The sequence below is a fragment of the Balaenoptera ricei genome, chromosome 13, assembly GCF_028023285.1.
Source record: "Balaenoptera ricei isolate mBalRic1 chromosome 13, mBalRic1.hap2, whole genome shotgun sequence".
In the NCBI taxonomy this organism is placed as follows: Eukaryota; Metazoa; Chordata; class Mammalia; order Artiodactyla; family Balaenopteridae; genus Balaenoptera; species Balaenoptera ricei.
The window spans coordinates 70,655,817-70,680,360 of NC_082651.1; the positions used below are offsets into that span (position 1 = coordinate 70,655,817).

Genomic DNA, 24,544 nt, shown 5'->3' on the forward strand with positions numbered 1-24,544 from the left:
AGGAAAAAACGGTAACACGTTGATTACTTTTCGGAGAACTTTGGCAGTCAAAGGCAGGAGGGAATCATTCTACAGCTAGGGAGGTCAGGAAGATTAAAGCTTCTTGAAGGCAGAGGAAGCTCCTGGATGTTTGAAGGAGAGACATGGAGAAGGAGAAATGAAAGTTACCCCTAAACCTTAAAGTAATAATTTGAATAAAGAAAGATTGTGATGGAACTAATAATATTATTATTGCTTGCCTACAATAAAATTTCACTTATCACAGACTGATTTGATGTCAAATAGAGAATTTTTAAAGCTCTACGGCTGTCCCATTAGATCTGAGGGAGACAAAAAAGGTAGGTCTAAAGGTAGAAACTTCTTTTTTCTGTCTCAGTGAGGACATCGACTTTGTGGTGTGGTAGGATAGAATAGTCTGCCCACTCCATCCCTGGGACCTATGAATATGTTACCTTACATGGCAAAAGGGACTTGGCAGATGTGATTAAGCATCTTGAAATGGGGAGTTTATCCTGGATTACTCCAGTGGGTCCAATCTAATCACATGCATTCCTAAAACCAGAGAACATTTCCTGGGTACCATCAGAGAGACGTGTAAAATGGAAAAAGTGTTAGAGAGATGCATTGTTGCTGGCTTTGAAGATAGAGGAAGTAGACCGCAAGTCAAGGAATGCAGGAAACCTCTCGAAGCTGGAAAAGGCAGGGAAACAGATTCTCCCCTAGAGCTTTTAGATAGGAATGCAGCCCCACTGATGCCTTGGCTTTAGCCAGGTGAGACTAACTTTGGACTTCTGACCTACAGAACTGTTAGGTAATAAACTGTCTTAAGTCCTTAAGGTGGTGGTAATTCGTTATAACAGCAATTGGAAACTAATACTTTAGTTAAATTGCTTTCTTTGTAGGATGGTAGCCCACAATTCACCACTACTTCCCCTCCTCCCTGACCCTGTTCCCCCTTCGATCATGCTCCAAGGCTCTACTGAATTCCAGCAGACATGACAATTAAAATACCTAGCAGCTGGAGAATGGATGCCTCGGCCAATCCTCCTGCACCGCAGGCATCCGTCTTCTCCAGGCATTTATTTCAGCTGAGCACTCATTCCCTCGCCCGACGTGCTGCTCTGCCTGCCATCCAGGAACGGGAAAGGCTGGAGAATGACTGTGGGTGGACGCTCCAGGAAGCAACAGAGAAGCCTGAGCGCCAACGATGTGTCCACTACAGTCACAGGAAAGATGCATTCGGTGAGCTCTTCAGGTTTGTGCAGAGCAGTGAGCTCTTTCCTGTGTCAAATAGCTGGAAAGATATTTTTTTTTCCACCTTCACTTTGAATGCAATCAGAATGGATTTCCACCTGAAAAAAATTTAAAAGAATGGAGCATATGTAGCTATTGCCCTGATTACCTGAACCAAGTTAGCAAAGCCCTAGAGGTTGCTTTGAACTGTGACCATGGACTCTGAAAAAGGACCCAAGTATCTTGAGAGTTACTTATAAGGCAGGCGTGTACTGAATGAGGAGTGTTGATCCAGAGGAGGAATTTATTGTACAGGAGGAAGGAAAGACATCAAGGTTAACCAGTAGATATAAAAGGAGCTAAGTTAATAAATCCAGGGGAATGTGGACAGGTCATGAATGCTTCATGGAGAAACAGCCAAAAACAAACAAACAAAAGAAAAGGAAGGAGACACTGAAGAATGTTTATACTCTTAGCACCATAACAGTGAAGGGTGTGAAGAATACAGTTGGGGTGTAGACATAAAGCGCAGAAGGTCTGCCCCAGTCACTGCTGCATTGGGGCTTATTTCCCTTGTTAATGATGTTATGACAAGAGGAAAAGCGCATTAGGTTGGTTATTAGAAATAGGGTTACATGTGTCTGATTAGCACCATCTTGAGAGGAGATTTGAGCAAGGGTTTAGAGGAAGGTGGCTGTGCAGCCATGAGCGAGGTCCTGAAAGAAAGAAATTCGTTACCTCTAAAAGGTTAAGTTGGACTCTTCCAACAGAGAGAGCTTCTGGCTCAGAAACCACCCCACCCCTGCCCCGCCGCTTCTCTGGCTGGACCAGCAAATGGGTATAAAACATGTTTGTGTGTAAGCATTGTCTTGCCGGACCTACAGGGGAGAAAATTCTCGGAACACAGGCCAGTGGTGCTCTGTAGGAGCCAGTGGTTCGCCCCGTCTCACTGGTGTTCAGGAAGGTGTGCCCGCCCCGTGGGTGTGTGGAGAAGAGGATAGAGTCAAGTGGCACTCATCATTCACCGTAAAAATAAGACCAGTGTTCAATAATACACGTGGGCTAGTTTTTTAAGTAGACTTGCTCAAGGGTATCATACGTGACAGCAAACAAATCTATTGATCCTGATGATGTCTTTACATAAGTCATTCCTGAAAAAATGAAAGATGTGTGCTTATTTGTACATTGTTCAGAGATCTCTAACTAGACAAGGGAAGGGGCAGGTGTTGGGAGTGGAGGGGCAATGATGTGATAAATCCTGTTCAACTTTAAGATGTATTTTTGTTGAAAGTCCATGGTACTTAAATTAAGGTTTATGTTTTGTCTTCCTATACCTTGATTAAAGGTATGTGTATATATCAGCTTGCACGCACACATATTTGTAAGTATGTACTACCTCTCAATATATATAAGTTAATAATGTGTGTATGTATGGGGTTGAGGTGGGAGGGGCTAGAAAAATCCCACCACTAAGAACCCACTGCCACCTGTTAATAGCTTCATTGCAGGAGAACTGAAGAAATAAACTATCTCAAAGGACAAAGTGATCTAGTGGTCTTGGAAGAAAACACATACAAGCCTTTCCTAAACTTACTAATGCCAAACCAGTGATCCACGATGAAACTGTGCTATGTCAGTACACATAATATTATACAGAATGATAGGTTATATACCCAATTTTTATTAGCACCGCTGCTTGACAATTCTTTGCTTCCTTCTAAGGCTACCCTAATTTAGATCAGCCTGTAGCACGCCTTTTTATTCTGAAGCTTGGACAACTGGGGTCTTGTTGACCCTGGAGAGACTGCCTCTCCCAGGGCCAGCCAATTCCAGAGAGAATTAAGGACTGGGCCGGGAGCACGCCTTTCATTTGCAAGCCAACCAACCAACTCAGAGCCATGCTCTAACTACCTCCTTTATTGGGCTTCTGCAAGCTAAGCCACTGTCCCCCTGCCCTAATCATGCCAGAGCCAGGGTACCAAAGAGCCAGAGACAGCCCTTATATCCCAGAACCCATTGGAATTATTCAAACTAGTCAATCCTAAACTTGTTTACCCTGCCTCACCTGCTTGTCCCCGCGGAAACCACAAACAGGGCTCTTGCCCTTGTTTCCCCCTCGCGCCTTCCGCCTCCTGACTGTTCCTGCCGCTTCACCGCATTCTCCTCCCCCTCCCCCAGGCACGGCGGAGCCCCTCCCCTCGGGAACTGTGAGTAACAAACTAATTTTTCAATGGCAGTCATCTCTTGATCTATTGTCCTCAACATTCCTGAATTAAAAAAAGCTATGTCTTAAAACACAGCCCTATGGGGGTAGGTTCATGAAAATTGTGTTGATTAGTGAAAAGATTAGGAATCAGTTGTTTGGGAGATGGTACTAATAAGACCAATAGTTCAGTCATAGGAAAAGTAAATTTCTTTTATGACCCATTGCCAAATATTTACACTGCAAATCCAGTTATTAGCAAACATTTATCTAGAACTACCATGTACCAACTAGAACTGTATAAAACCATCTCTCGACTCTTAATTCACGTGGCATGCTTATGTAAGTAGCTGGAATTACCAAGGCCAGGAAAGAAGAAACACAATTCACCTCTGGTGGGCCATGACCATCTGTGCCACCTGGGATGGAGGGCCATGGCAGGGATGTGACCATATCACCTTGGGTTCCTTCCAACCAATCTGCCATAATTTGTCCTTTGAATCACTTCACAAATATACAGCCTTTAACTTCACACCTAAATATGCTAATAGAAAGAATGACTGCCATGTCTTTACAATGTATCTTTAAACACATCCATAGAATTGTCCCAAAGTTAATTGCAGGCTGTTAGATAGGGAGGATCTACTTGGTTTCACTTAAACAATTGTATACTTTTATACTTAGAAAACTTCACCATCCCAGTTGCATAGTTGAGGAACCTGAGACCTAGAAAGACAGTGACTTTTCTAGAATTAATGGCTAACTGGGGATAGAGTCCTTATCTGACTCCTACTGCAGTTCTGCCCTAATTGTGTGATTTAGAGCATATCTCCGAACTTCCCTAAACCCCAATTACTTTTTCTGAAAACAAGGATACTAGTACCCCTCCACAGCTTTGTTGTATTATTCAAGATATGAAAAGTGCTTCGTAAACCATAAAATAGGAAATGAATAATGTATGTTATTAATAGTACCACTAAGCTGTTAGAACAAAGGGGTCAGGCCAATAAACAACTTGGACTTATAGTTGCACCTTCTCTTAGAAGACAGAACACAGATCCTAGAAATACAGTCGGATGAAATGCTTCATTCAAGAGCCTGGAGCGATGATGGAACCTCTGTTTGTAATTATGGATTTATTCTTTTTGGCTACTGTGTAATCCCAGGATTACTCTGGGCATCTTGACTGAATAGCTTTTAAATTATTTAATCTCCTTTTGCAAATATATATTTAGTTACAGAAGTAATACATGTTAACTGCAACCTTCCCAGTAAAACAGAAATGTAGAAAGCCAAAGTGATGATCCTTCCCTCAGCTTTCCCAATTCCAGTCCCCCAGGGCAGCACTGCTACACATATGTAATTTTTTAAACACAGAAATGGGATCATGATAGATAGATAAATAGGTAGACAGATAGTTTTTTCCTCAGCAATCTACAGTGGGCAGCTTTATTCACATAAAGCTGCTTGGCTGTTTTCACAGCTGCATAATATTCCATTGCATAAATAATACCATAATTGATGGCCCCCCCTCCCATTTAGGTTGTTTCCAATTTGTCCTTCTTGTACGTGTCTTCATTGTGGATGGACTTGTAGACACTTGCTTGAGTATTTCTGTAGAACTGATTCCTGGAAGTCAAAGCGCAGACACCTTTATGGGGGCTCAGAGGATCTAGACTTGGGGGATTCCACTTTAAGTAACTGTCCTCACTTTCACCATTCTTTATCACCAACTATGCCTCCAGGCAGACAATGGTGCAGAGTCCAAGGCAGACGAGTCTAGATGGGGCAGAGTCAGTAAGGGCACGAGAATAGAACCCGTTACACAAGAGGGGTTGTGTGGCGTGCTCTGCAGTGACTCAGCCCTCGCATCGCGTGCCACTCACCCTGTCAAACTCTGCGTTCCTGCTGACTTGCAGCATCTGTGTGTACAATGAAACTTTTGACAACACCAGCCTAGGGTTGCTTTAAATACACCAAGGAGGTCATGTCACAGTCAGTGAACATTCATAAATAACTTCCTAATGAATAGAAACAAGAGGAAGCTGAAACTCCCAACCTCCAAAAAGGTCAGAGTTGGTCTCCATTTGGAGACAAGGAATATCCACCCTTCGTCAGTCTGGCAAAGCCCTGGCCCGCCCAAGGCACGGTTCTACCCAGTGGGCTGTTCACGACTACGGCCTTTCTCAGCTCCCACAGCCCCAGTCCATGCATGTGAACTCCAACTCTTGGGAAAATGCTGGAACAAATCCCAACTTTTGGAGTTGTCTTCAGCTTTGAGAAAATGTCTTCAGTGGTCCAGTTGTATTTACTGAACATTCATGGAACAATTCCTGATGCATCTAATTTTCTATACCAACTGTAATTCACCTGCTACATTTGGACTTTTGGCCATGCTACAGTTTTCCTAAATTGAAATGTTTCTTAAGCTCAAAGATCTCCCTGGTGTTCAAAAGCAAAATTGGTTTCCTATAAAAACTTGGCATCACTATCATTAATTAACAGAAAGCAGGATGCCTCTGTGTGTTTACCTTCACAAAGTGTATCCATGCAATGCATTTCTTTCCCAGAGGCATGGTTTATTCCTATGGACCAGAAATTAAGAACGTATTTTAAAAAATAAATGCATGCTTTTCACCAGCAGGGAAGTTTTGAGAAGTAGACTACTACATTTCATGAAAAGACATCAGACACAGGGATGTGAAAATTAAATAGAGCCTCTCACTATGAGAAAGTAAATTATGTTAAATCGCTCACTTTATCTGAGGCTACTTTTCTGTGGCTTGATCCAATTTGCCAAACAATGTATGGGCTGATCAGCCAGCCAATCAGGAGCTATTCATTGGCCAGCTTTATGGCTGATCTGACTTGCTAGTAACATTGCAAGGTAGAAGTGTGTGTGTGTGTGTGTGTGTGTGTGTGTGTGTGTGTGTGAGAGAGAGAGAGAGAGAGAGAGAGATTTTATTACTAGTTATAACAAAAGGACTCTTGGAACTTTGGGGCTTAAAGTTAGAATTCCTTTAGAGACTGGTGCTGGAAAGAAGATTGCAACGAAGTTTCTCTGTGTGGTTTCTTTTCGGTTGGTATAAGTTGAGTCATGGTATATCTAAACCCATAAATCATATTGTGATAGTAGTTACATTTCTATATACATTAAATGACTTTAATTCATAATGATTTCTGGGTAAGCCCCTGAAGTCTGGAATCACATTTTATATTATTTTTGCCTCTGTGACTTTTATAACAAGGTTAGGGATATAAGTAAGACTGATAAATAATAGACATTTGATAAACACTTGCTGACTTTAATTAGAGGTGATCTCTTCCCTCCACTATTTATGTTCTATGATAGACAAACATAAAATGAAACACTTTAATTGAAAAATGCTACTCAGAATCCTTCAGGCTTGTCAATCATAAGAAGCCGGGGGCACAGTGGGACTTAGAGTTGAAGGAAATGGCCTTGTTGGCAGTCCTCTTTTCTTTTCCCCTTCTGTTGAAATCAGGGCCAGAGCCAAACAGGGCAATGCCATGTGTCCTGGGAGCACTGAGTAACATCAATTCTATTAAACTGAAAATGGGACAGAGCCCAGACTCGGGCAGGCAGGAGGCTTGCTGAGGCCTTGGCAGCCAAGAGCAGGCAGGAATGGGCATCCTGAACCAGAGTACAAGCCGGGCCAGCTGCAAAATTGAAGGTCTTGAGCCCAGCCTGACAGGTACACTCCCTGGCATATACAAGGGTCATAGGGCCCACAGGACTCGTCCTTTCTACCACCATCCCTCACCTAGTGCCCTGCCTGGCCTCTGTGGTAGCCAACCGTTCATTTCAGCCCCAGTTTCAGTCTGGGAACCTCTGTCCACCTGTTCTTTTGTACAATAATGTACCCCTTCACCCCTAAGCTCATGACATTTCTCCTTCCTCGTTTAGTGATGCTTGAACTGCTTTTCTAGAATCTCGGGCATTGCGGCCCCTTGAGCCTATCCTTGGCACTCACTCCTATAACTGCCCCCGTAGGCAACCAGAGCGTTCAGCCCAGCATTCCCAGCTTATGCTTTGCCCTTGGCTCTGGGCGGAGAGAGTCAGACTCAGACTCCAGGCATAATCATCCAAGGGCATAATAAGGTCAGGCGCAGTTCAGAGTTTGTGGATATGCAGAGTTTCAGCCCAAAGGGAAGAACACAGTAGCAGGAGAGTCTTAGGGCAGGCTCAACTGCAATGTCAGGTAAGAGGCTGCTATCAGGATTGGGTGACGAGGAAGAGCATGGGGCCCAGCATTTGTGGCCATGTCACTGGGCACCCAGGCCAGGAATGTGAACTAATCCCAGAGGTGAGACTGATACACTTCCTGCCAGGATTGATTCTGGAACTGAGGTGGAAAGGAAGTTGGAATTAAGGCCATTTTTAAGTCCAGCTTTCAGGAGTTATGGAGGGTGAAGTCAGAAGAATAAAGATGGTCCAAGAAGCAAGTGATCTAGATGCCTCTTGGAGGAGACGCAGACTTAAAAGATGACTATTTAAGTTTCATTAGGTCCCATTGGGTTTTTTTTGTTTTTATTTCCATTACTCTAGGAGGTGGGTCAAAAAGATCTTGCTGGGATTTATGTCAAAGAGTGTTCTTCCTATGTTTTCCTCTATGAGTTTTATAGTGTCTGGTCTTACATTTAGGTCTTTAATCCATTTTGAGTTTATTTTTGTGTATGGTGTTAGTGAGTGTTCTAATTTCATTCTTTTACATGTAGCTGTAAAAGACAACCCTCAGAATAGGAGAAAATATTTGCAAACGAAGTAAATGACAAAGGATTAATCTCCAAAATATACAAACAGCTCATGCAGCTCAATATCAAAAAAAAACCGAACAGCCCAATCAAAAAATGGGCAGAAGACCTAAATAGACATTTCTCCAAAGAAGACATACAGATGACCAAGAGGCACATGAAAAGATGCTCAACATCACTAATTATTAGAGAAATGCAAATCAAAACTACAATAAGGTTATCACCTCACACCAGTCAGAATGGCCATCATCAAAAAATCTACAAACAATAAATGCTGGAGAGGGTGTGGAGGAAGGGAACCCTCTTGCACTGTTGGTGGGAATGGAAATTGATACAGCCACTATGGAGAACAGTATGGAGGTTCCTTAAAAAACTAAAAATAGAACTACCATACGACCCAGCAATCCCACTACTGGGCATATACCCTGAGAAAACCATAATTCAAAAAGAGTCATGTACCACAATGTTCATTGCAGCTCTATTTACAATAGCCAGGACATGGAAGCAACCTAAGTGTCCATCGACAGATGAATGGATAAAGAAGATGTGGCACATATATAGAATGGAATATTACTCAGCCATAAAAAGAAATGATATTGAGTTATTTGTAGTGAGGTGGATGGACCTAGAGTCTGTCATACAAAGTGAAGTAAGTCAGAAAGAGAAAAACAAATACCGTATGCTAACACATATATATGGAATCTAAAAAAAAAAAAAAAAGGTTCTGATGAACTAGGAGCAGGACAGGAATAAAGACACAGACGTAGAGAATGGACTTAAGGACACGGAGAGGGGGAAGGGTAAGCTGGGACAAAGTGAGACAGTGCCATGGACATATATACACTACCAAATGTAAAATCGATAGCTAGTGGGAAGCAGCTGCATAGCACAGGGAGATCAGCTCGGTGCTTTGTGACCAACTAGAGGGGTGGGATAGGGAGGGTGGGAGGGAGGGAGACGCAAGAGGGAAGAGATATGGGGATATATGTATATGTATAGCTGATTCACTTTCTTATAAAGCAGAAACTAACACACCATTGTAAAGCAATTATACTCCAATAAAGATGTTAAAAAAAAAAAGTGAATCAGCAAAAAAAAAGACACATGCACCACAATGTTCACTGCAGCACTGTTTACAATAGCCAGGACATGGAAGCAACCTAAGTGTCCACTGACAGATGAATGGATAAAGAAGATGTGGTATATATATAAAATGGAATATCAGCCATAAAAAGGAATGAAACTGGGTCATTTGTAGAGACACAGATGGACCTAGAGTCTGTCATACAGAGTGAAGTGAGTCAGAAAGAGAAAAACAAATACCGTATATTAACGCATATATGTGGAATCTAGAAAAATGGTACAGATGAACCTATTTGCAGGAATAGAGACACAGACGTGGAGAACAGACATGTGGACACGGGGTGGGGGGGAGGTGGGGGGAGATGAATTGGGAGATTGGGATTGACATATATACATTACCATGTGTAAAACAGATAGCTAGCGGGAACCTGCTGTATAGCACAGGGAGCTCAGCTCAGTGCTCTGTGGTGACCTAGATGGGTGGGATGGGGGGAGGGGAGGGAGGTCCAAGAGGGAGGGGATATATGTATACATAGAGCTGATTCACTTCGTTGTACAGCAGAAACACAACATTGTAAAACAACTATACCCCAATTAAAAAAAAAAGATGATGATTTATAGTATATTAAGACAGAAAAAAATCTTTTATTCCACTAAAAGAATTATGTTTGAAAGAACTTTTAGGAACAATTAAAAAAAAAGATGACTATTTATAGTATATTAAGACAGAAAAAAATCTTTTATTCCACTAAAAGAATTATGTTTGAAAGAACTTTTAGGAAGAAAAAAAAAGATGGGGTAGGTAGCAGTTTGTAGTTTTCCAAACTAAACAAAAAATGGTTATGATAGCAGCTCTAAACTTACAAACCAAGAGCATTTATTTCTGGTGGCATGCATCTTGCAGAAGGAAAAAGAATAAATGTCCCTTTCAGAACTCACAAGTTCAAGTTAAATGACAACTCTCTCCATAGAGCAGGTAGTTCAAAGGAAATAGACAAGGAGAAGGCCTGCTCCTTATAAGGGAACATCTGAACTCCCAAACCAAGATCAAAAGGTGTCATCCCCAAAGTGTGTGTCAGTAACTTAATCCTCCTCACTGTGTAATCTGATTTGCCACTATAAGTCAATGCAATAATCACAGCAGCAAATACTTAAGTATATGCTTCAAACCTGGATCATTGCCCAGAAGTAAAGTGCATCCAAATATCTGATATTCTGACATTTAATAAAAGTTTGAATTATATTTGCAGTCCCCTGTGATTTAATTTTCTTGAGCTCAATATTTAATAAAACAATAGAAAATTATTACAAGTATCTTGTGCCATTCAGAAACCACTAGATATGAGCCTCGTTCTGGGGTCAGACGGTAAGAGATTAAATCCCAATTTAGCCACATACTAGTTGTCTGACTAGCAAATGACTCAACCTGTCGGTTCCTCAGTTTTTCTCACCAGCAAAACGGGAATTATCCTCGAATCTATTTACCACGGCTGTTGTGAGGATTAATAAATGATTATATACAAATTGCTTCGAGCAATGCCTGTTTATATTATAAAGAGGACTCAGCAGAAGTTAACTAAGGTTATAATTTTTTAAAGTGGAACCGGGCTACTCACTCTTCTCGTTTTGTTTCTTTGCTTGTTTGTTTCAAATAGCTGTACAAACATCTGCACACTTTCCCAGTTTGTTTCAAATATTCTTCCAAATAAACTCTTTTTAGAAAGAGGAGAACTGAACCGATAACAGACTTCAACACAGAGAATCTGAAGTTGTGTGGTTTGAGAAGATACCCAGTGAGGCATCTGAACCTCAGATCACAGAGAAATCTGACTTTAAGGCAAACTTAAAAATGGGCATCGGCCTCTGAGTTCCAAACCTGAAAGAACTTCCAGAAAGCACAAAGAAAGAAAGAGCTGGTGAAGAAAGTAATGCGATAATAATATTGCTTAGGTCTACCTCTGCCCTCTCTACTGTAAGCCCCGTGATAGCAGGAAAGATGGCACATTTGCCTTTTCATCCTCAAGGCCAGTAGAATCTCAAGAACCGAGAGAGCACTGGGTGAATGCTGGCTGGTTGCTTAAATGAATGAAATTAGAAATGAACCAAAGACACGGCACTGAGCTCATAATGCATCTTCATGCGTGCTAGCACTGGATCAGAGCAAAGTACTTGTGAAAATATTGCTAGCTGGGGACAGGGATCTTGATTCATTTTCCAGTAAAATTTTGTTGAGGGCTTTGTTTTTCTTCCTGGATCTCTGATTCTTTAGGTAACAAGAGCACATAATAGGAAGAAATCCCATTTATTGAGTTTAACTGTGCCAGGAACTATGTGAAGCACAATACATTTGATCTAATAGTTCTTGGCTGAACTATTACTACTGTACTAGTTTTACAAACTGTGAAGATGGAGAACAGAAAGGTTAAGTGAATTTTTTAAGATCACACAGCTAACAGGCAGCTGACATAGGCCTGAAACCCAGCTTTATCCAACTCCTAAAGACCTGCTTTTAACCAATGCATTGCATTAAACCCTCTTAAAGTCACAAAATATCACAGACTAAGAGGATCTTGTGTATTTTACAGGTAAGGAAACTGAGACCAGAGGTGTGCGGTGCCTTGCCAAATATAGCCCGGTTCATCAAAGCAGAGCCTAGGAGTTGAACTTAAGACTCTTATCTGACAATCCAAAATGATTTCCCCTGTACCTAATCACTTCCTTTTTAACAAAAGCAGCCTTATTCTAACTTTGGTAAACCCAATCAATCTCTTTACTGAATGCTAGAGAGAATTTCCCTTCCAGAAATGACTTACTCTTGTTTCATAAGCTCAATCAGTTCTTTTGTAATTGAAAATATGCACCACAAAATAAATTCCATGGGTTAGTAGTCTAAGCACTCGTTTTTGGTTTTTTGTTTTTTCTTTCCTCTGCCTTCAAGGTCACCACTCAGAGCATGCTGCCTGAGACAGACTCCTTTCCAGGGGCTGGGACTGATGGAGAATAAGGAGAAAAAAAAAGACAAAGTGCAAATCTATTTTCACAGTCAGATCTAGCATTCACCAGATGATTGCCACGTAATAGATGTGGGTGACAATAGTCACCCAGTGAGGTCTAGCATCTTAACCAAGATGTCTATTGTGTCCAATCCATTTGTTAAAGATGGTCTTACTACACCGACCATGTGATGATTAAGGCATTGTTCACCAAACCAGGCATTATGACTGATGTTTAAAAAAAAAGTACATATGTGCAAAATGCAAATCTGACTACCGCAATAATAATCCTGTCTTTGTTTAAAGGGAGATGCTATTCCAGCATATATGTGGGGCTGTTCTACTCCAGCAGTGATGGAGCTTGGATCACAGGCCCGACACTCACTCTCCTGTTAGAATCAAGGGGTGTCTTCACAACAGAGGGAGGAGAGAAGATCCAGTTTATGGATATAGGACAAGGGAAATGGACAAGGGATTTATACAGTCTCTTCAGAATCACCAGCAGAGCCCCCCAGTAAAAGTGTCCTTTGCATGTAGCTTATGTGGCAAAATGTTGATGATTACTGAATGTGGAGGATGAGTAAAAGAGTCTATTATTCTGTTCTCTCTGTTTTTGTGAATTTGAAAACTTTCACAATAAAGGTTCTTGTTTTTTTTTTCCTTAAAGTAATCCTTTCCTTGGGAAGAAGCTTCCCAGAGTCCTGTATTAATGATGACACTCCTCTAGGAGGCAAGGATTAGTAGAGGGCACTGGACTTGAACTCAGAAGTCCATGACCTTAGCAGTCCAGCAATCTCCCGAGCCACAGAACCTTGAGGGTTCAACCTTCCCTAACTCCTACTTTGTTTCATATTCTCCCCTCCATTTGCTCCCATCATACAATAGTCCTTATCATTTCGTATTTCCTTTGCCTTCTTCCCCATTCCCCCAGGAGTACAAGAACTCCTTGAGAGGTGGTGTCATGACCCATTTAATGCTAAATCACCAACACCTAGTATGACGTCTGCATGTATCCAATGCTCAGTAAATGCCTACTCAGTCAAAGAAAAAAAGCAACTGACGTTAAGTATGCATTTATTAGCAGTACCCATTTCCTATTTTTGTTGCCAAGATTGAGACCACTTAGCACAGTGGTTGGTGTGTAGTAAGTACTCATTTAATGGTGGCTGCTTTAATAACAATTATTATTACTACTATCATTATTACCCACCTATCATATACTATTTAATCATGACCCGAAAGAAAATTCTCACAGAGGACCCAGTCACACCATTACTAAGTGACAGAATTCGAACCTAAGACCATTTGTGGCCAAGGTTCATGCTCTTAGCTCTGCATCATTCTGATTTATTTCTTGTAGATGGGCCTAAAAAAAGCCAAAGGATCTCAGTTGTGGATTGTTATCCTCACCAACAGGATGTCAGATTCTAGAGGCAAGCCACCTGGCACTTTCCATGGCTGGAAGGAGGAGGCATCAAACTGTTCCAGGCTGCTTAAACTCAATTTAATCCCTGAGTGAACAGACAGAAACAAATAGCAGTCACTATAGTGCATGTGGTTGAAATAAATGTATATTTCGCTTGAGTCAGCAGCTCTCTCCCCCAAAATGCATTAGTGTTAGTTTACTGTCCATATACTTTTCTCTTTAGACTTAATCATCACTATATTAAATCACATGGGGGCCGCTAGTCCAACAGCACAGGTGTGAATTAAATGTTAAGAGAACACTGGACTGAAACAATTTCCTTTTCCTTCATCTGCGCTTGAATTTCCCTTTTCCTAAGGAGCTGTGGATGGCAGCTGTCAGGGAAGACTACGGGTGAGGGTGACAGGCTGGGCAAGAGGTGCAGTAAGAGATAATCAGTCTATGAGCTCTGCCTGTTTCACTAACTTGGTGAGCTCAGACCAGTCATTGCTGCTCTTTATGCCTCTGTTTGCCCAGCCATAAATGAGAAAAATCATGCACAGTGAGAGTTGGGAGTTTGCATTTGCAAAGGACTCTGAAAACCCACATAAGAGTTAATAAAAATTTATTACACATGCAAATCTCCATATTGTTACACCCTTTCCTTAAGAAGGTGTCAAGACAAGGGTCATATGATATCTCTTATATGTGGAATCTAAAAAAGATACAAATGACCTTATTTACAAAACAGAAACAGACTCACAGACATAGAAAACAAGCTTATGGTTACCAAAGGGGAAGTGGGGGAGGGATAAATTAGGAGCTTTGGATTAACAGATACACATTACTGTATATAAAACAGGTAAACAAAAAGGTCCTACTGTATAGCACAGGGTACTATATTCAGTATCTTTTAATAACTTATAATGGAAAAGAATCTGAAAAAGAATATACATATATACACACACACACACACACACACACACGTATATAAAACTGAATCACCTTACTGTACACCAGAAACTAACACAACATTGTAAACCAACTATACTTCAATTAAAAAAATTTTTTTTTAATTTTTAAAAAAATTTTTTAAAAAAGAAGCTCTCAAGAAAGCCCAGATTTTCTTAGCTTCATTCTAGTATGCCTTCCCAGCCCACAGCTGAAGAGCATCAGGGAGCCACAGCCAGCCATTCTCAGGCAGAATGTAACCTTACGGTCCTTTTAGCTCCCAGAGATCAGATAGGTCCTCCTTGCGATGTGTTTTCCTTGTGAACTCAGCCAGGGACCTAGAACTGGACTTAAAGGACCAGCCCTCAGATACTTCTTTTCTAAACATATCACCCAGACCATGAGATAAAATTATAATTGCATCAAACAACCTAGATTAAGCTCACATTTGTAGCTTTCTGGGGAACTTAGAGTGAAATTCAAAATTACCTCCCTAGCAAAGGAAGGGAGGTCCTTAAAACAACAAAATGAATCACTGATGTGGCAATAAAGGGTTAAAGGCAGCAGCGCCTCAGATCCTGAAAGGTTTGCCCATGTCTTCAAAGCTCAGTGGCTTTACCTCCTTCCATGGGTTGCGTTTTGTTTGTTTTTTTCCTTCTCTTTTCAGCAGGCATGCAGGATCTTAATTCCCTGACCACGGATTGAACCCACACCCCCACCACCACCACCACCCCACTCCCGCAGTGGAAGCACAGAGTCTTAACCACTGGACCGCCCAGGAAGTCCCATGTTGGACCTTGTTTTAAAAGAATATGAAGAACCTTAAGCTCCTGGGAAGTCAGATATTTCCCTCTTCAACAGCAAGCCTTCCCGGGAGATAATAAGGAGCTCCCCTTCCACCTACACGCATGAAATAAAAATAGGAAAATAGTGGGAAAAATAGGAGATAGTAGAACGGATGAGGATCAAATATGCAGAAAGCAAAAGAGAAATCACAGGAACCAGAAGGTTAGCTTTTAACAAGTTACTGACCTGGTAGGAAAGTCTAGAAATTGTGATGCTAATGGAATTCTGAGACAACTTCCTGAAGGAGTCCATAGCCCTTTAATCATGAACAAAAGGGAACAATGGGTCAAGACACCCAGAAGAGATATGCACCCAGCCCTGAGAGTTAGGGAGGAAAAATTTGTCTTGCCCTTGTGTGATGAGCAAAAGCTAAACATAACTACTTGTGTAAAGAGTTGACTAGTTGAATGAACACTAAATCAACTCTACTAAGCACACGGTGTTGTCTTCAAACACCCACTCATGTTTTTAATCTTCAGTTCGAGAATCCTAACCAGGTATTATTTACAGCAGCAAAAACTGAAACTGACAGATCCTAAATGCCACCTGACATTCACACTGGTGGTTAGGTCAGCCTAGATTGGAAATACCTGCACACTCTCCAGCACAAGGAGAAAATGTGTAAACACCACATAGAAATGACCATATCCAGGCTCCATGCTCCCTTGTTGGTCTCTAAAACCATTGCTGTGACTCTTCACCTATTTTGCCTCTCCTAACATCACCTTCATGGCCCACTCCCCACCCTCTTCCCTACAAATAACACTCCTGTTCCCAGAGTTTGCAGTAATCTGGTTAAAGTAATTTACATTAAATTATGTATTTTTGATAGCCCTAATCTTTCCAGAAAAATTTCCATTTTTAAAATAGAAGACCCAGAGTCCATCCCATCAGGAAACCTGCACAAGCCTCTTAGATAGCCTCATCCACCAGAGGGCAGACAGCAGAAGCAAGAAGAACTACAATCCTGCAGCCTGTGGAACAAAAACCACATTCACAGAAAGACAGACAAGATGAAAAGGCAGAGGGCTATGTACCAGATGAAGGAACAAGATAAAACCCCAGAAAAACAACTAAATGAAGTGGAGATAGGCAACCTTCCAGAAAAAGAATTCAGAATAATGATAGTGAAGATGATCCAGGACCTCGGAAAAAGAATGGAGGCAAAGATCGAGAAGATGCAAGAAATGTTTAACAAAGACCTAGAAGAATTAAAGAACAAACAAACAGAGATGAACAATACAATAACTGAAATGAAAACTACAGTAGAAGGTATCAATAGCAGAATAACTGAGGCAGAAGAACGGATAAGTGACCTGGAAGACAGAATGGTGGAATTCACTGCTGCAGAACAGAATAAAGAAAAAAGAATGAAAAGAAATGAAGACAGCCTAAGAGACCTCTGGGACAACATTAAACGCAACAACATTCACATTCTAGGGGTCCCAGAAGGAGAAGAGAGAGAGAAAGGACCCGAGAAAATATTTGAAGAGATTACAGTCAAAAACTTCCCTAACATGGGAAAGGAAATAGCCACCCAAGTCCAGGAAGCGCAGAGAGTCCCATACAGGATAAACCTAAGGAGAAACACGCCGAGACACATAGTAATCAAATTGGCAAAAATTAAAGACAAAGAAAAATTATTGAAAGCAGCAAGGGAAAAATGACAAATAACATACAAGGGAACTCCCATAAGGTTAACAGCTGATTTCTCAGCAGAAACTCTACAAGCCAGAAGGGAGTGGCATGATATACTTAAAGTGATGAAATGGAAGAACCTACAACCAAGATTACTCTACCCAGCAAGGATCTCATTCAGATTCGATGGAGAAATCAAAAGCTTTACAGACAAGCAAAAGCTAAGAGAATTCAGCACCACCAAACCAGCTCTACAACAAATGCTAAAGGAACTTCTCTAATTGGGAAACACAAGAGAAGAAAAGGACCTGCAAAAACAAACCCAAAACAATTAAGAAAATGGTCATAGGAACATACATATCGATAATCACCTTAAACGTGAATGGATTAAAGGCTCCAAACAAAAGACAGAGGAGGCTTGCTGAATGGATACAAAAACAAGACCCATATATATGCTGTCTACAAGAGACCCACTTCAGACCTAGGGACACATACAGACTGAAAGTGAGGGGATGGAAAAAGATATTCCATGCAAATGGAAATCAAAAGAAAGCTGGAGTAGCTATACTCATATCAGATAAAATAGACTTTAAAATAAAGAATGTTACAAGAGACAAGGAAGGACACTATGTAATGATCAAGGGATCAATCCAAGAAGAAGATATAACAATTATAAATATATATGCACCCAACATAGGAGCACCTCAATACATAAGGCAACTGCTAACAGCTATAAAAGAGGAAATCGACAGTAACACAATAATAGTGGGGGACTTTAACACCTCACTTACACCAACAGACAGATCATCCAAAATGAAAATAAATAAGGAAACAGAAGCTTTAAATGACACAGTAGACCAGGATTTAATTGATATTTATAGGACATTCCATCCAAAAACAGCAGATTACACTTTCTTCTCAAGTGCGAACGGAACATTCTCCAGGATAGATCACATCTTGGGTCACAAATCACGCCTCAGTTAATTTAAGAAAATTGAAATCATATCAAGCATCTTTTCTGACCACAACGCTATGAGATTAGAAATAAATTACAGGGAAAAAAAACGTAAAAAACACAAACACATGGAGGCTAAACAATAAGTTACTAAATAACCAAGACATCACTGAAGAAATCAAAGAGGAAATCAAAAAATACCTAGAGACAAATGACAATGAACACACGATGATCCAAAACCTATGGGATGCAGCAAAAGCAGTTCTAAGAGGGAAGTTTATAGCTATACAAGCCTACCTCAAGAAACAAGAAAAATCTCAAACAATCTAACCTTACGCCTAAAGGATCTAGAGAAAGAAGAACAAACAAAACCCAAAGTTAGCAGAAGGAAAGAAATCTTAAAGATCAGAGTGGAAATAAATGAAATGGAAACAAAGAAAACAATGCAAAGATCAATAAAACTAAAAGCTAGTTCTTTGAGAAGATAAACAAAATTGATAAACAATTAGCCAGACTCATCAAGAAACAGAGGGAGAGGACTCAAATCAATAAAATTAGAAATGAAAAAGGAGAAGTTACAACAGACAACGCAAAAATACAAAGCATCCTAAGAGACTACTACAAGCAACTTTATGCCAATAAAATGGACAACCTGGAAGAAATAGACAAATTCTTAGAAAGGTATAACCTCCCAAGACTGAACCAGGAAGAAATAGAAAATATGAACAGACCAATCACAAGTCATGATATTGAAACTGTGATTAAAAATTTTCCAACAAACAAAAGCCCAGGACCAGATGGCTTCACAGGTGACTTCTATCAAACATTTAGAGAAGAGCTAACACCTAGCCTTCTCAAACTCTTCCAAAAAATTGCAGAGGAAGGAACACTCCCAAACTCATTCTATGAGGCCACCATCACCTTGATACCAAAACCAGACAAAGATACTACAAAAAAAGAAAATTACAGACCAATATCACTGATGAATATAGATGCAAAAATCCTCCACAAAATACTAGCAAACAGAATCCAACAACACATTAAAAGGATCATACACCATGATCAAGTGGGATTTATCCCAGGGATGCAAGGATTCTTCAACATACGCAAATCAATCAATGTGATACACCATATTAACAAATTGAAGAATAAAAACCATATGATCATCTCAATAGATGCAGAAAAAGCTTTTGACAAAATTCAACACCCATTTATGATACAAACTCTCCAGAAAGTGGGCACAGAGGGAACCCACCTCAACATAATTAAGGCCATATATGACAAACCCAAAGCAAACATCATTCTCAATGGTGAAAAACTGAAAGCGTTTCCTCTAAGGTCAGGAACAAGACAAGGATGTCCACTCTCACCACTATTATTCAACATAGTTTTGGAAGTCCTAGCCACGGCCATCAGAGAAGAAAAAGAAATAAAAGGAATCCAAATTGGAAAAGAAGAAGTAAAACTGTCACTGTTTGCAGATGACATTATACTATACACAGAGAATCCTAAAGATGCCACCAGAAAACTACTAGAGCTAATCAATGAATTTGGTAAAGTTCCAGGATACAAAATTAATGCACAGAAATCTCTTGCATTCCTATACACTAATGATGAAAAATCTGAAAGAGAAATTAAGGGAACACTCTCATTTATCACTTCAACAAAAAGAATCAAATACCTAGGAATAAACCTACCTAGGGAGACAAAAGACCTGTATGCAGAAAACTATAAGACACTGATGAAAGAAATTAAAGATGATACCAACAGATGGAGAGATATACCATGTTCCTGGATTGGAAGAATCAATATTGTGAAAATGAGTATACTACCCAAAGCGATCTACAGAGTCAATGCAATCCCTATCAAATTACCAATGGCAATTTTAAGGAACTAGAACAAAAAATCTTAAAATTTGTATGGAGACACAAAAGACCCCGAATAGCCAAAGCAGTCTTGAGGGGAAAAAATGGAGCTGGAGGAATCAGACTCCCTGACTTCAGACTATACTACAAAGCTACAGTAATCAAGACAATATGGTACTGGCACAAAAACAGAAACATAGATCAATGGAACAAGATAGAAAGCCCAGAAAGCACCTATGGTCAACTAATCTATGACAAAGGAGGCAAGGATATACAATGGAGAAAAGACAGTCTCTTCAATAAGTGGTGCTGGGAAAACTGGACAGCTACATGTAAAAGAATGAAATTAGAACACTCCCTAACACCATATGCAAAAATAAACTCAAAATGGATTAGAGGCCTAAATGTAAGACTGGACACTATAAAACTCTTAGAGGAAAACATAGGAAGAACACTCTTTGACATAAATCACAGCAAGATCTTTTTTGATCCACCTCCTAGAGTAATGGAAATAAAAACAAAAATAAACAAATGGGACCTAATGAAACTTTAAAGCTTTTGCACAGCAAAGGAAACCATAAACAAGACGAAAAGACAACCCTCAGAATGGGAGAAAATATTTACAAATCCACGGACAAAGGATTAATCTCCAAAATATATAAACAGCTCATGTAGCTCAATATTAAGAAAACAAACAACCCAATCCAAAAATGGGCAGAAGATCTAAACAGACATTTCTCCAAAGAAGACATATAAATGGCTAAGAAGCACATGAAAAGCTGCTCAACATCACTAATTATTAGAGAAATGCAAATCAAAACTACAATATCACTTCACACCAGTTAGAATGGGCATCATCAGAAAATCTACAAACAACAAATGCTGGAGAGGGTGTGGAGAAAAGGGAACCCTCTTGCACGGTTGGTGGGAATGTAAATTGATACAGCCGCTATGGAGAACAATATGGAGGTTCCTTAAAAAACTAAAAATAGAACTACCATATGACCCAGCAATCCCACTACTGGGCATATACCCAGAGAAAACCATAATTCAAAAAGACACATGCACCCCAGTGTTCACTGCAGCACTATTTACAATAGCCAGGTCATGGAAGCAACCTAAATGCCCATCGACAGATGAATGGATAAAGAAGATGTGGTACATATATACAATGGAATATTACTCAGCCGTAAAAAGGAACAAAATTGGGTCATTTGTTGAGACGTGGATGGATCTAGAGACTGTCATACAGAGTGAAGTTAAGTCAGAAAGAGAAAAACAACTATCGTATATTAATATCACATATGTGTGGAACCTAGAAAAACGGTACAGATGAACTGGTTTGAAGGGCAGAAATTGAGACACAGATGTAGAGAACAAACGTATGGACACCAAGGGGGGAAAGCGGCGGGGGGGTGGTGGTGGTGGTGGGATGAATTGGGAGATTGGGATTGACATGTATACACTGATGTGTATAAAATTGATGACTAATAAGAACCTGCTGTATAAAAAAATAAATTAAATAAAATGCAAAAATTTTTTTAAATAATAAATTAATTAATTTAAAAAATAAAATAAAATAGAAGACCCATTAACTTCAATTGATGTTCAAGGTAAAGGTTCTAGTTACATGCAAATGATTTTTTTTATATTAGAGTGTTTTAGTAGAGATAAAAGTTACTGAAAGCAAGTCAAGCTACTGCAAGCCAAGAGGGAATCTGTGTTTCATTCTTCTGTCTTCCTGTATACCATTTTAACAGCTTCTTCATCCACATGGCAGAATATAGCTGCCCCATGCTCTTGACATTCCATATTGCAATTCTAGAGACAGACTGGCTACTCTAAATACCATTTTTAATTTACAGAGAGAAAATCTGACTGGCACAGCCTGGCTTCCTTTGCAGCCAGGGACACGGGTATGACAAAGCCCAACCATGAATACTAAGGTCCAACCTAGGGGTAGGGAATTGTATTGTATTGTATTGGTGGCTATCGTATAGGCTGAATGGACATCCTAAAAGCTATCTGCTATGAAAGGTCTTCCCACAGAACCTCTGAATCTGTGTTTTCCAAATTTCTCTGATGGTAGAATCATCAGGCCCTTGCCTAAAGAGTCTGAATCAGTGGGCCTGGAATGTTTGTTTTTAGTGAATACATCAGGTGATCATTATCATGAGGGAAGCTTGGGAAACCCTGTTGAATCAAACCAGAGGCGACTGCCTATACAGAAGGACACTTCTGACCTGTGTAGCCAAGCTCCACCATCCTGCATTCTTCAGAATGTCTTGACCTGTGATTCTCAATAAGCCTACTGTCACCTCAATCTGATCCCTTGGGAGTCTTCTATCCTGAATCATTTTCAAAGTCCCAGGAAGTAATTGTGAGGAGACTCAAAACTACCCACACTTCAACTTGAACAGGAGATAGGGGTCCATCCTTTCAATGCTGGATGTAAAGCAAGGATTAAAAAGAAACAGTCAACTTCCCATACAGATTCCTCTCCCCCTTCTTAGAGATCAGGATAGTATGAAAAACTCTCTTCCCTTAACAACTCCAACTGCTTTGACATCTTTCATATTCTCACTTCACCCCTAACCCACCATTTCAGCCAACTAGGTATTCTGGTCTCAGACATTTTATCACATAGCTTGGAAGATCGATTCGCCTCTCCAAGAACATCTTCCTAAACGACAGGGTAACAAACTAAAGGCTTAGCTTTACATGTTGTTTGAAGACTCAAATACTATTATCCTAATAATGCGATGCTGGTTTACCTTCAGGTTGGGGTAATCAACTAAAGGACGCCACTAGAATAAGGAACAAGCAGACATTTAATGACAACTGCCAAAATCTTTTTCCTGTGTAAAGCACAGTTGAGGTTTTCAAAAGACATATGTTGCAAAACCAGAGATACAAAAGGCCAGTGAACATGTGAAAAAATTGCTCCACCTCAGCCAGAACACAAATTAAAAGAACAATGAGCTCAATTTTTACCTATAAAATTAGCAAAGATAAAAAAGAATAATCCCCAGTGCTGGTGAGGTTGTGGGAAGGTTTACTCCCTTGCCGGTAGGAGTCTGAACTGGGACAGCTTTTCCAGAAGGTAATTGGGGTATGTATTTCTAAAGCCTTAAAAATGGCCACACTTCTTAACATAGCAGTTTTGCCTTTTAAGAATTTATCCTAAAGAACGAACTAAGACTGGGCACAAAGATTTATGACAAAGTTGTTCATTATAACATTGACTATACTGGCAAATACCTGGAGGAAAGAAAACCCGCCAACAGAAAATGGTTGAGCAAACCGAGGCAGAGCCATACAATGGATATGCTGATTGTATCACCATCACGAAAACTGAGGAGGTACGATATCATTTATAGGCAGGGAAGTATGTTGGCAAAATAGTAAAAAAAAAAAAAAAAAAAAAAAGCTACAAGAGGTATGATCTCATTTTTATTTTTAAAAAATGTAGTAGAACATTTGGGCAGGGTTGCCTACTCTATAATCCATTATTTGGAATTACCCCCATGACCCTACTGAAAGGGATAGCCTTCTTGCCTTTGTTTTAATAACACCTTGACTTTGGCTGATTAATATGAGAGATCAGTGAATAGCCTAGAATTCTCTGATTGGAGAATTAGAAATAAGAGACACAAAACCATGCTCACATGATTGCTGACGTGTGAAATGAAGGATGTTGTCCAATCAGGGCTGGGGTGGCCATTTTCATTCACCCATAAGCAGAGGAGTAGTGGAGACAGCCTTGCCTGCAGAAGGGAGAGGAAGAGAACAGAGAAACAGAACGTGTGCTTCAAGAGACTGCGATGGGTGAAAGGAGGGGTGACACTAACTCCCTCCGCCCCCACTTTTAAATAAGTCCCCTTTCCTTGAGCTATCTTGAGTCATATAAGAGTAAACCTCCAAAGTTAACGGACATTATTCCTAAAAGATGGTATTTCAGATCAATTTTATGGTCTCAGTTTTGCTTTTTGGTATTTTTTTTATTGTAACATATGAGATGAAAGGTCAGAAAACCTGCACTCCAGCCAGGATTATGCCATTAACTATGTGATTTGGGGAAGTCACTCCACCATCTAGATTCTGTGGGACTTCTAAGCAGGAAATCCCAGGCTTTTTGGAAAGGACAAAGCAAACCCATGGGGGTAGGACCCACAGAACTCCCTATCTACCCATCTTGTAGATGGCTCAAAACCCAAGTGAAAAAGACTGAATCACGTCCTGCCAAAGAGTGGCAGCCTAGATGTGAATCCTGGTTCTCCTACTTAGGGCATGTGGGTTTGGGCAAATTGCTTAATGATTTTATATCTCAGTTTCCTTATCTGTAAAGTGGCATTAATTCTAATACTGCCTCCTTAGAACTGCTGAAGGATTAAAATGAGGTAAGTTGTGTAAAGTTCTTAGCCCAGTGCCTAGAACATAAAATAAGGATTAGCTGTGGTCCCCAGAGGCCCTGTTCAAGGAAAGGGTGTTCCTTCCTTTCCAAGAGACACACTAGTCCCCTAGGCCAGTGCTTCTTAAACTTCAGCGTGCCTAGAATCCCCTAAAGATGTTGATAACATGCAGATTTTGGGGTGG

General features: G+C 40.3%; 1 long non-coding RNA gene across 3 annotated transcripts in view; it reads right to left on the bottom strand.

Annotated features, from left to right (window-relative positions):
• The window catches only part of LOC132377355 (uncharacterized), a 107,986-nt gene that overhangs the window by 11,352 nt on the left and 72,090 nt on the right, over positions 1 to 24,544 (bottom strand). For all 3 annotated transcript variants that reach the window (XR_009506605.1, XR_009506603.1, XR_009506604.1), the window contains exons 4-5: positions 23,617 to 23,715; positions 1,012 to 1,352 (exon numbers count right to left, since the gene is read on the bottom strand). This is a non-coding gene — a long non-coding RNA (uncharacterized LOC132377355). The remainder of the gene's footprint in view (positions 1 to 1,011; positions 1,353 to 23,616; positions 23,716 to 24,544) is intronic.